Here is a 10137-nt window from a genome sequence, read left to right on the forward strand (position 1 = left end):
CTCTCTCCTTTAATGTTTGAAACAGGCCCGAAAACCATTTTCACCACTTACGCAAAAGCTCTTCTCTGTGGTAGAAAACCTTTATTTTCCACGCTCTCTTCACTTCCATCCGCCTCTATCACGTCTTTTTGCCCACTACCAGATTATTGCCTGTGGTCCTGTGGCTTACTCATAATATTTCAAACAAGCGGGCGAACTGATCTATTAATGTTTCCGACACACAGTTTACTTCTAACTGCGCTGATTTTCAACAATGAATAAATGACGTTTTCGTTTTCTGTGTTATATATATAATGAAAAAAGCTGAACTCTCCTCTGTTTAGAAAAGAACGCAATTTTTTTTTTAAATCAGCCTTAAAACCAACCACACCGATAAAATATATTTGTTGTTTTAATAACGTTTAATTGCCACTGTATGAGCTCATCTTGTGTTACATCCTTAAGAGAGAGACGTGCGGCTGCCTCCTTCCTTTGGCTCCTTGGGTGTCTTTATCTGAGCATCACTTTTGCCTCCACTATGACGCCCCTGGTAGCAACATTTAACTTTCAAGGCTGTTTACAATCAGGAAAAAAAAAGTCTCAGTTTTGAGCGTAATCAGCTCTTAGTTATTCTGACCTCACCACAGCGCCATCGACAAGACGTCTGTGTGCAGACTCATGACCGTCATGCCACACGTAGTAGAACACATGAGAGAGATGCTGGTTCATCACAGCCATAAATATGTTAAAAATGAACGCATTTCACTATGTTCAGATACCGGATTTAGTGCTGCATGAGGTTATTTGAATAGAAAAGGCTGCGAGACAGTGTTTGGATCCCCGTTTTTTCATGTTGTCTGCAAATCTCAAAAGTAAGTGTTAAACTTTAACCTTACCTATTCGCTGCAATAAAAATACAGATTTGTTAAAAAGTTATGTTTGTTATAACAGTAAGAATATGCTTACCTAGTTTTGCTATGAAAATTTGTAATTGTCATGGTCCTGGGTTGCTGACTCAGTGTTTTGAGTTTATTGTTTTTATTTTCTAGTTTCTTCTGTTTTTATATTCGTTCTTAGGGGCTGGGTCTTGTGTTCAGTGTTTCTGTTATTCCTACCTGTTTCCTTTCCTGGTGTTCTTACTTTGAATGGTAAATGGCCTGTATTTGTATAGCGCTTTACTTAGTCTCTAAGGACCCCAAAGCGCTATTCAGACATCCACCCATTCACACACACATTCACGCTGATGGAAGGTCTGTGTCTCGTTATAGCCATTAGTTTCAGCTGTGTCCACCCCTGCGTGTCTTTTCCTACTCACCTGGTGTGTATTTCTACTGTGTGTTTGCTTCTGCTCGTCGTCGCTCCGTCTGTGTTATTTGGTAATCGCGTCTCTCTCTCATCCCCATATCAACTCCATATGTTTTCCCCCTGTGTGTTATTCCGTGAGTTATGGTTTGTTATTAGTTTCCTCAGTTTAGGTTTATGTTTAGTTCTGTCCTCGCTTTTGTTATTTTCACCGTCCACAATAAAGCTCCCGTGCATCACAGCAAGTGCCTGCATTTTGGGTCCTTCTTTGCAACACCACACGACTGCTGCCCCAGCCAATAATTTTACTTTTGGAAAAGGTTTGTAAAAGTGATTAGTTTGTTTACTTCTGGACCCTTTAATTAATTAAGGGATTAAGAGCACCCTGGAGGGTGTGGTGGAAAAGTTTTATTTACCAAATATCAGATGGGACGACGGGAGGGTTTAAAATGATTTTTTTTTTTGCCACTTTTTGAACTTCTTAAATCAGATTAAGTTAACTTTCGTTTATGTTTGAAATTATTGGATTGATTTTTGTTTATATTTTTCAACGAAATAAACGCCAGAACTTAAAAGGCCGTGACACTGGTACTCATTTCTTGTCGTCTCACTGCCCGCGTTCTTTTCGCCTCCGTGCTACCCTGGTTCATCTTCGCTCACTTCATCTGCACTTGGCTAGTTTTATTCTTCTTCGCTTTCACAGCCAAGACGAACTTCATGGAAAGTCCTTGTGGAGAATGGCTTCATAGAGCCACTGTTGGCCTCATTTGGTATTTCGACTGGTTTAATTTTGCCGAGGTGAAGACGCGGTACAGGACTGCGCCGTTTCACGGGTATATACTGAGTGATATTTGCATCCTCTGTGGTGCTGGTAGATGAGCACACATCCTCCTGATTTTGTGATAGAGCCCGTGTACACTTTAATCACAGCTGCCTGTGTTGTTGCAGTTTATGTCCTATGTCTAATGCTTAAAGTTATTTATTATAAAGTCTTTCATCCAAATATGAGCTGAAAGGGGCCAACAGAGAGCAGCAACCTAAAGATGAGGTGGGACTTCGGCTATTTCACTGGATCATCTTTTCAAAAGAAAAATAGAAAAAAATAAATATGCAATTCTTCTGCATTAGATTACTTGTAAAAATGCCTCTGAGTTCATCAGGCTAACATTTAGCAGCTGTATGATACGAAATAACGAAAGAAGCAATAAATTGTTTATGCCATAAACAGTCTGTATATCTTTTTATAGCTGGAAAACATTTCACTTACCAAAGCTGCACTTGATGGGTGCACAGAAAAGTGAGTAGGAAAACCAGAAGAATAAAATGGAAAAACATTGTCCCAGATAGATTTTTGGAAATCAAATGTGGGAAAATGATCAAACATGATGTCCAAACGTGGATGGAAAGGGAATGGGCTCTGAGTTCCCAGTTTTGCTTTTCTATTGCAGAGAGCAATGGTGACAGTGGAGGCTGTGTTTTGTTTGTTTTCTTTCTCCCTCAGCACTGCATCCACTCGTTTTGTTATAACAGCCATGCTTTCAGTGAAAGTGGGTGTTGTAAAATTACCAAACAGGAGGCATGACAGAAGCAGGTCAGGTCTGCTTCCTGGGGAGGTTCTCGTGCATCCCTCTGCAGAATATTTTTTCAACTGACCTTACATAATGTGAGTAAGTATGGAGCGTTGCACTTTTTTAACAGGGCATTAAGGGAAAAGTAAGGACAAGAGTTTTGTAAGTCAGCCCTTGACTGGTTATAGTCTGTTCAGATGCTGACACTACTAGAATAGAAAGACCCTCACATAATAATAATAATAATAATAATAATAATAATAATAATAATAACAATACTATTCATAAAGCGCCTTTCAAGACACCCAAGGACACTTTACAATAGGATAAAACACATAATGGAAAAATGACAAAATGAAGAACAATAAAACAAAAACACAAGATAAAATGAACAAACAGTGGGTTCACAGTAAATATGCAGATTTGCAGACGTATCACTTATATCTCATCTTTTAAGCTTCATTAAAATCCATTTTTCCCTCTGACATACAAAGCATTTATGAAAGTAATCTGACTGTTAAAAAAGTAAATCTTAAAATTAGACATACACAGCATGCGCTGAGCTGGATGTGTAGAGACAGAGCCGTATGTTCTGGAAACTCTGACTAGAGAGTCAGTTTGGGAGATGAATCCCGAACCACTTTGACTCAGGTCTGCTGACACCAAAGATCAGAATAATGAAGAATTCTGGTCATTTCCAAGGTTCACCTGAATTGCTCAAACTGAGCACCCTTCACTGGCACGAGAAGCTATAGGTCCTGTTATCTTGGACACCATAAACACCACCTCTCTCTGTGTCCAGTATTCACATTTAAAACTATCAGAGCTTTTCACAAAGCTGAAGCAAATGTTTCTAGACCAGGAAAGCTTTCACTTGGGTGGTCTCAGAATTTCACTTTAGCTTTTCACAGATGATGTTGTTCTATTGGCTTCATCAGGTGACGGCCTCCAGCTCACACTGGAGTGGTTTGCAGCCGAGTGCGAAGCACTGGGAATGAGAACCTCCAATGCAACTGGAAAAAGGTGGAGTGCCACTCCAGGTCAGGGTCCTGCCCCAAGTGAAGAAGTTTTTTTGTATATCATGGATGTGTTCACGAGTGATGGGAGAAGGGAGCGGGAGATGGACAAATGGATTGGTGCAGTGATGCGGACTCTGCACCAGATCGTATCAATATACCGGTCGAGCTACATCCCTACCCTCACCTATGGTCACGGGCTGTAGGTAATGACCGAAAGAATGAGATCATCGATACAAGTGGTGGAAATGAGCTTCCTCCGAAGGGCGACTGGCCTCTTCCTAGAAATGGGGTGAGGAATTCAGCATCTGAGAGGGGCTTGGAGTAGAGCCGCTGCTCCTTCACATCGAAAGGAGCCAGCTGAGGTGATTCAGGCATCTGACAAGACGCCTCCTGGGAGAGGAGTTCTGGGCATGTCCCCCCAGGAGGAGGCCCTTAGGTGCAGACCAGGACACAATGGAGAGATTATATCTCTCGGCTGGCCTGGGAAAGCCTTGGTTTTCCTTTGGACAAGCTGGAGGAGGGGGCTGGGGAGAGCGAGGTCTGGGGTTCTCTGCTTAGGCTGCTGTCCCCGAGACCCGGCCCTGGAGAAGCGGAAGGAACTTCATACAAAATCTGAGAACAAATAAAAAATGATATAACTAAGCACGGTCCGCTGTCCTTCCACTTACTGTATGATTTTTCTCCCAGCAGTATTAGTGGTGTGCTACTTTAGAACAAATTCAAAGATAGTTTATGTCACACATGACAATCTTTATAATACAATAGAATAGCCCATTATTGTTATTGTACATGTACCACGACTGGGATTTCCACATCAACTGCACAGGAATAAAATATAAATAGTAAGACAGCAGGAATAAATAACAAACGGGAGGAATACATAAAAATTAGGCATACTATAGAGACGCGCAGTTTGATGATTAAATGCCAATGACCTATCAAATCACAACAGGATCCCAGCAGTGATAGGAGTTAGGATGGGACTCCCCCAGAGATGCAGATGGAGGCTTGGATGGAGCTCTGAGGGAAAGCGGCGAGACAAAGGTTACACAAATGAGAGTCTGACAGGCAGGATGACAGAAGAGCAATGAGCTTTAAAGTATATGGAATGGGAGCTGACAGGGGCAAGGAAAAACCTTTTAACAGGAAGAAATCTCCAGCAGAACCAGGCTCAGGAGCCAGTAGGGTTTGGGGAGAGGGAGACAAGACAAATAACATGCTGTGGAAGAGACTCAGAGATTAACAATAACTCATAATTAAATGCAGAGAGGTGTAGAAACACATAGTGAGAGTAAAATGGATGTGAGAAGGAAAATCATTCATGGGAATCCCCCATCGGCCTACACCTAATGCAGCATAACTAAGGGAGGCTTCAGGGTCACCTGATCTAGTCCTAACTATATGAAACTTTTAAGCCTAATCTTAAAAAGTAGAGATGGTGCCTCTCTCCCAAATCTGGTTCCACAGAAGAGGGGCGTGAAAGCTGAATGCTCTGCCTCCCATTTTACTTTTAAATACTCGAGGAACCAGAAGTAAGTCTGAGAGCAAGTGCTGTAATGGGGTGATACAGTTCTATAAGGTTTTTAAGAAAAGATGGGGTCTGATTATTTGATGAGAAGGACTCTTACTGCAGAATTTTGGATCAACTGAAGACTTTTCAGCTGTTTTTAGGACAACTTGATAATAATGAAACTAGTTTTTCAGCCTCACTCTGCTACAGGATGTTTCTAATTTTAGAGATATTGCCCAAATGTAAGACAGCAGTCCTATACATTTGCATACATAAGACTTTCAAGGCTGTTTACAATCAGATAAAATTCGACCTCTGTGTGTAAATACACAGACGGATTCGTGAGCTCAGCGGTTACTGACTAACATCTACCTGTGTTACTCTTTCTTTCCTTGTCTTCTCAGAGACTCCAGAAAGTGTCTCCATCAGCTTTGTAAACCACACTGAGATGATGTTTGAGAATCAGCAGTACACCCTGCAGTGTAGCGTACAGTCCTCGTGAGCACTTTGAGGAAGAATCAAAACAGTAAAGAAATACTGTTTTGATTCTTCCTCATGGTGCTCATCACTGTTAATGAACAGGCTCCAAAAACCATCACCAACAAATTGCTGACTGACACAAGCTGATGAACATAGTTGAGGATTTTGCTGTTTACCAGTAAAATGTTTCCCTCAGAAGTTTGTGGAAAGCCAGAATAGAAGTAAACTTTGTTTGTGGACATTAAAAAAATAATAATAGTAATTGTGTTTAAATCCTAAATGATAAAAGGTCGGCTTTACTATTTGTTTAAACGTGGAATCAATACAGAGTAACAAATATGCAATAAAAGTGTATTTAAAGCCACTCCAGAAGAATTAATCATGATTTGTCTCCTTTCAGTGTCGTATGGGTTGAACTATTCTCTTACTTCTCTGTACTGTCAGACTGACCTCTTACTGTTGTGCTACGTGTAATTTAAACTTTATGTCATGTTTAGTGTGGCGAGCATTAACCTGTAAAGTAAGTAAAGCAGTTAAACATCATGAAGTGGACAAACTGACAACAGAGTATAGCAGCACAGAGTGAAAATAAAGTACAGTGGGCTGAACTGTCGACAGTACCTTCTGTTGTATATTACACCAGAAACATGTTTCAATTCATAAATTATTTCTATTATTTTCATCCACTGTGTTCATAGTTGATCGTAGTTTTTCACAGTCTGTCTTAGTTGTACCTAGTTTTTCATAGTTTCATGTTACTGCTACCATCAGCCAAAATAAAGGCTTTTTCTTCTACCTGCATCTCCTCTCTCTGCATCTGCTTCTGGGTCCTGTTCACAACCCATCGGCGCACCCCGCCGTGACACATCAACATGTGGCCATGCAATAAAGACCTTCCTTACCCATATCAGTAAAGGGGCTCTGTAGCTTCATGATTAGTTTGCGGTTTTTCTTCCTTCACTTTGATTTGTGTTTGTGGACATATAATGTGTGTAGCAGGACCTGGTTTGTGGCACGGTTGCAAAGGGAGGCTGACACAGCGGAGCTCCATCAGTTTATCACCCCTCCCCTGCATAAGATGTGCTGGGACCTGAGGTTGTGTTGTTGTTGTGTGTGTGTAGCTGGCAGCTGGGGCTGAGGGTTGGAAGAGACAAAAACTGAATAAAAAGTGTAGTAAAGTGCGATCTGTGTGGTCGGGTCCGTCAGTCATTGTCACTATGTGCAATGTACACTTTCCATTAATCTCACAGTGGAAAATTCCTGGAAATCAAAGTCAAATGTTTATCAGTTGAAGAATCAGACTCCTTTTAAACATTGTACTAAATGTGTATGTAAATATGGTGTCTGTATATTTATGGCCTATATTTGTGACTGTGTTTCTGTTGTAGTTTATTCCTGTATGAATATTAAAAACTTGACTGAAAGTATTAAAAATGTATTTGCATTGCTTTACAGAAAAAGGGAAAAATCGTAGGACTGTGGGGGAAAGAGTGATTACCTCAGTTAAACAACTCGTGTAATTATATTAGGTTCATCTTTAAGGAACTCTGAATGTCTCCAAATAGCTTTGAATGTCTTTGAAATGAGAATAATACAAATAGAAAAAGAAAGAAGTGGACACATGCAGACAAAGTAAAGAGATGAATATTCAGTAAGCTATAAAGATTCAAAGGTCTCTCAGTTTTTCTCAAATGTGTGTGAGGACTGCTTGTTTGTATTCTTGGATGCACTTAGTAAATCCAACAGCTCAGCTATTTGTTGTTTTTAAAAGTTACAGGAAGAACAAACTTCTTAAACAGTAAATGAAACAAAGCACAAATTCAAAGTTGTTTTTTTTAATTTTTATTTTTTTTAATTTTTTTGTTTTTTAACTCAAAATGTCCTGTTGTAACTGAAGTTTTTGAGTTAAGAAACAGCACCAAATCCCAACAACACTTCCCTCACGGTGCTTTATATTGTAAAGTCAAGACCCTACAATAATGCACAAAGACTCCAACCCCCTAGAGCAAGCACTTTGGCGACAGTGGGAAGGAAAAACTCACTTTTTAAAAGAGAGAAACCTCCGGCAGACCCAGGCTCTGGGATGGGGTGGCCATCTGCCTCGGCCAGTTGGTGATGAGGGAAGGAAGTTGGGAGAAGAAGAGTAGTTATTTGTAACCACTCTGGTTTCAAAATTAAATTTAGAAAGCCCAATTGAAATGAATATTTGAAGCCAATTTAAGAGTTTTCTCACATAATCACATGCACGTGTTGGTTCGATTTTAGCGTGCACATGAGAAAGCCCTAAAGATGATGTTTTGGCTCCTCAATTTTGCATGTTTTTTGAAGCTGCTGACGATTGCTTCATCCATCACTGGGTTTCTTGACCACATTAAGAGTATTGGAGAATCCCACCTGTCATGGAGTTCATTGTATATTGTCAGGGCGAGTTCTCCAATGTTCTCCAAGGACATTTTGTACTTTTTTGACAAAATTTTGTTCCAGATCTTCTGGAAAAGCCTCTCTACAATAAACTCAGATGCTACTGGATTCATTGTCATCGTCTCATTTCCTTCGCTCATGGCGTGCATTACCAGATCTTTGGTCACATTTTTTACAACTTCCTTGTACTCTTGCCTGTCTTTAGAGACACTGAGTACTCTTGCTGGTAATGCCAACAGGTGTTTGGTGAAGACTGAGACGGTAATATTGTCAAGCTGTTCCCTCAGATTAAAAATCAAAAGGTTTTCTTTGCAGTTGTGTGTTTTGCAAAGGTCCTTGAGAATGGCCTTGCCCACATTAAAAATGCAGTCGTGGGATAAATTCAAGTGTTTCTCCTCAACTTCAGGCCAGATTTTCTCAATCAGACGATGGCTGATGCAGTCAGGAGTGAGGCGCTCTGTGAAGATCTTGTATTTGGAGGAGACTTTTTCTTTGGCCAGTAAAACCACCAACTGAATAACCCAGTTGACGCGCACCTTTTTCTGCAGCTTCAGTGTCTTTTCCAAAGCTGATACTTCAGCCTGGTTGGTCTCATCTTTGAATACAAACTGCACTTCTTCTAACACTTGTTTTTCCTGTTCAGTTTGTTTCTTTGCATCCTCTACCATTGTCTTCTCCTCTGACAGTGCTGCCTGCGCTTCATTCACTGCTTTTTTGGCCTCCTCACACTCTTTCTTTGCCAGTTTGGTCGTTTCTTCAAGTTCATTTTTCACTTGGTTCAGTTCAGCTTTTTCTGTGGCGTTTGAAACCATCAACTGAACATCTTTGTCGACACACAACTTTGAGGAGGAATCTGGGGTTGCCGTGTCTTTTTTCTCCGTCTTAGCCTCGGCTAATGGTTCTGTCTGCTCGTCCACTTTGTTCTGCATTTCTTTTGTGTCCTTGACCACTTTCTGCTCTTCCAGGACTTTTAAATTTTCTTCCTCCTCGACCTTCAGGTCGCCCAGTGTACTCTCTGGCAGAGTGCACACTAATTCTGGTTTTGCTTGTCGGTCACTCGTTTTTGACATTGAAGCTAATCAGACATTCAAATATGACTGAGGGTAGCAGAACAAAATCTCATCCAGTGAATCGCTCGTGACTATAAGAAACGCGCTGGTCCAGTGTGGGTTTCACCTGCAATTTATGCACTTGAGTTGACTGTGACGTCACGGCCTGGTTCTCTTGCCTTTCATCTTTGAACCAGGCCCCGCCCACAACAACGTTCCATATTGGCTCGTTGAAAATAGGTAACGCCCATAAAGAACGGGCTGTCAGAGTTTCTGACGTCATGGCCCGATTCTCTCTCCTTTAATGTTTGAAACAGGCCCGAAAACCATTTTCACCACTTACGCAAAAGCTCTTCTCTGTGGTAGAAAACCTTTATTTTCCACGCTCTCTTCACTTCCATCCGCCTCTATCACGTCTTTTTGCCCACTACCAGATTATTGCCTGTGGTCCTGTGGCTTACTCATAATATTTCAAACAAGCGGGCGAACTGATCTATTAATGTTTCCGACACACAGTTTACTTCTAACTGCGCTGATTTTCAACAATGAATAAATGACGTTTTCGTTTTCTGTGTTATATATATAATGAAAAAAGCTGAACTCTCCTCTGTTTAGAAAAGAACGCAATTTTTTTTTAAAATCAGCCTTAAAACCAACCACACCGATAAAATATATTTGTTGTTTTAATAACGTTTAATTGCCACTGTATGAGCTCATCTTGTGTTACATCCTTAAGAGAGAGACGTGCGGCTGCCTCCTTCCTTTGGCTCCTTGGGTGTCTTTATCTGAGCATCACTTTTGCCTCCACT

The 10137-nt window shown here is 40.8% G+C and overlaps 1 pseudogene; it reads left to right on the plus strand.

The window, feature by feature from the left end:
• The first annotated feature begins 517 nt into the window (after positions 1 to 517).
• LOC146385919 (XK-related protein 8-like) lies at positions 518 to 2377 on the plus strand (annotated as a pseudogene).
• Positions 2378 to 10137: the final 7760 nt, after the last annotated feature.

This window comes from Perissodus microlepis, chromosome 6, assembly GCF_051167445.1.
Source record: "Perissodus microlepis isolate ML-2025 ecotype Zambia chromosome 6, ASM5116744v1, whole genome shotgun sequence".
NCBI lineage: Eukaryota > Metazoa > Chordata > Actinopteri > Cichliformes > Cichlidae > Perissodus > Perissodus microlepis.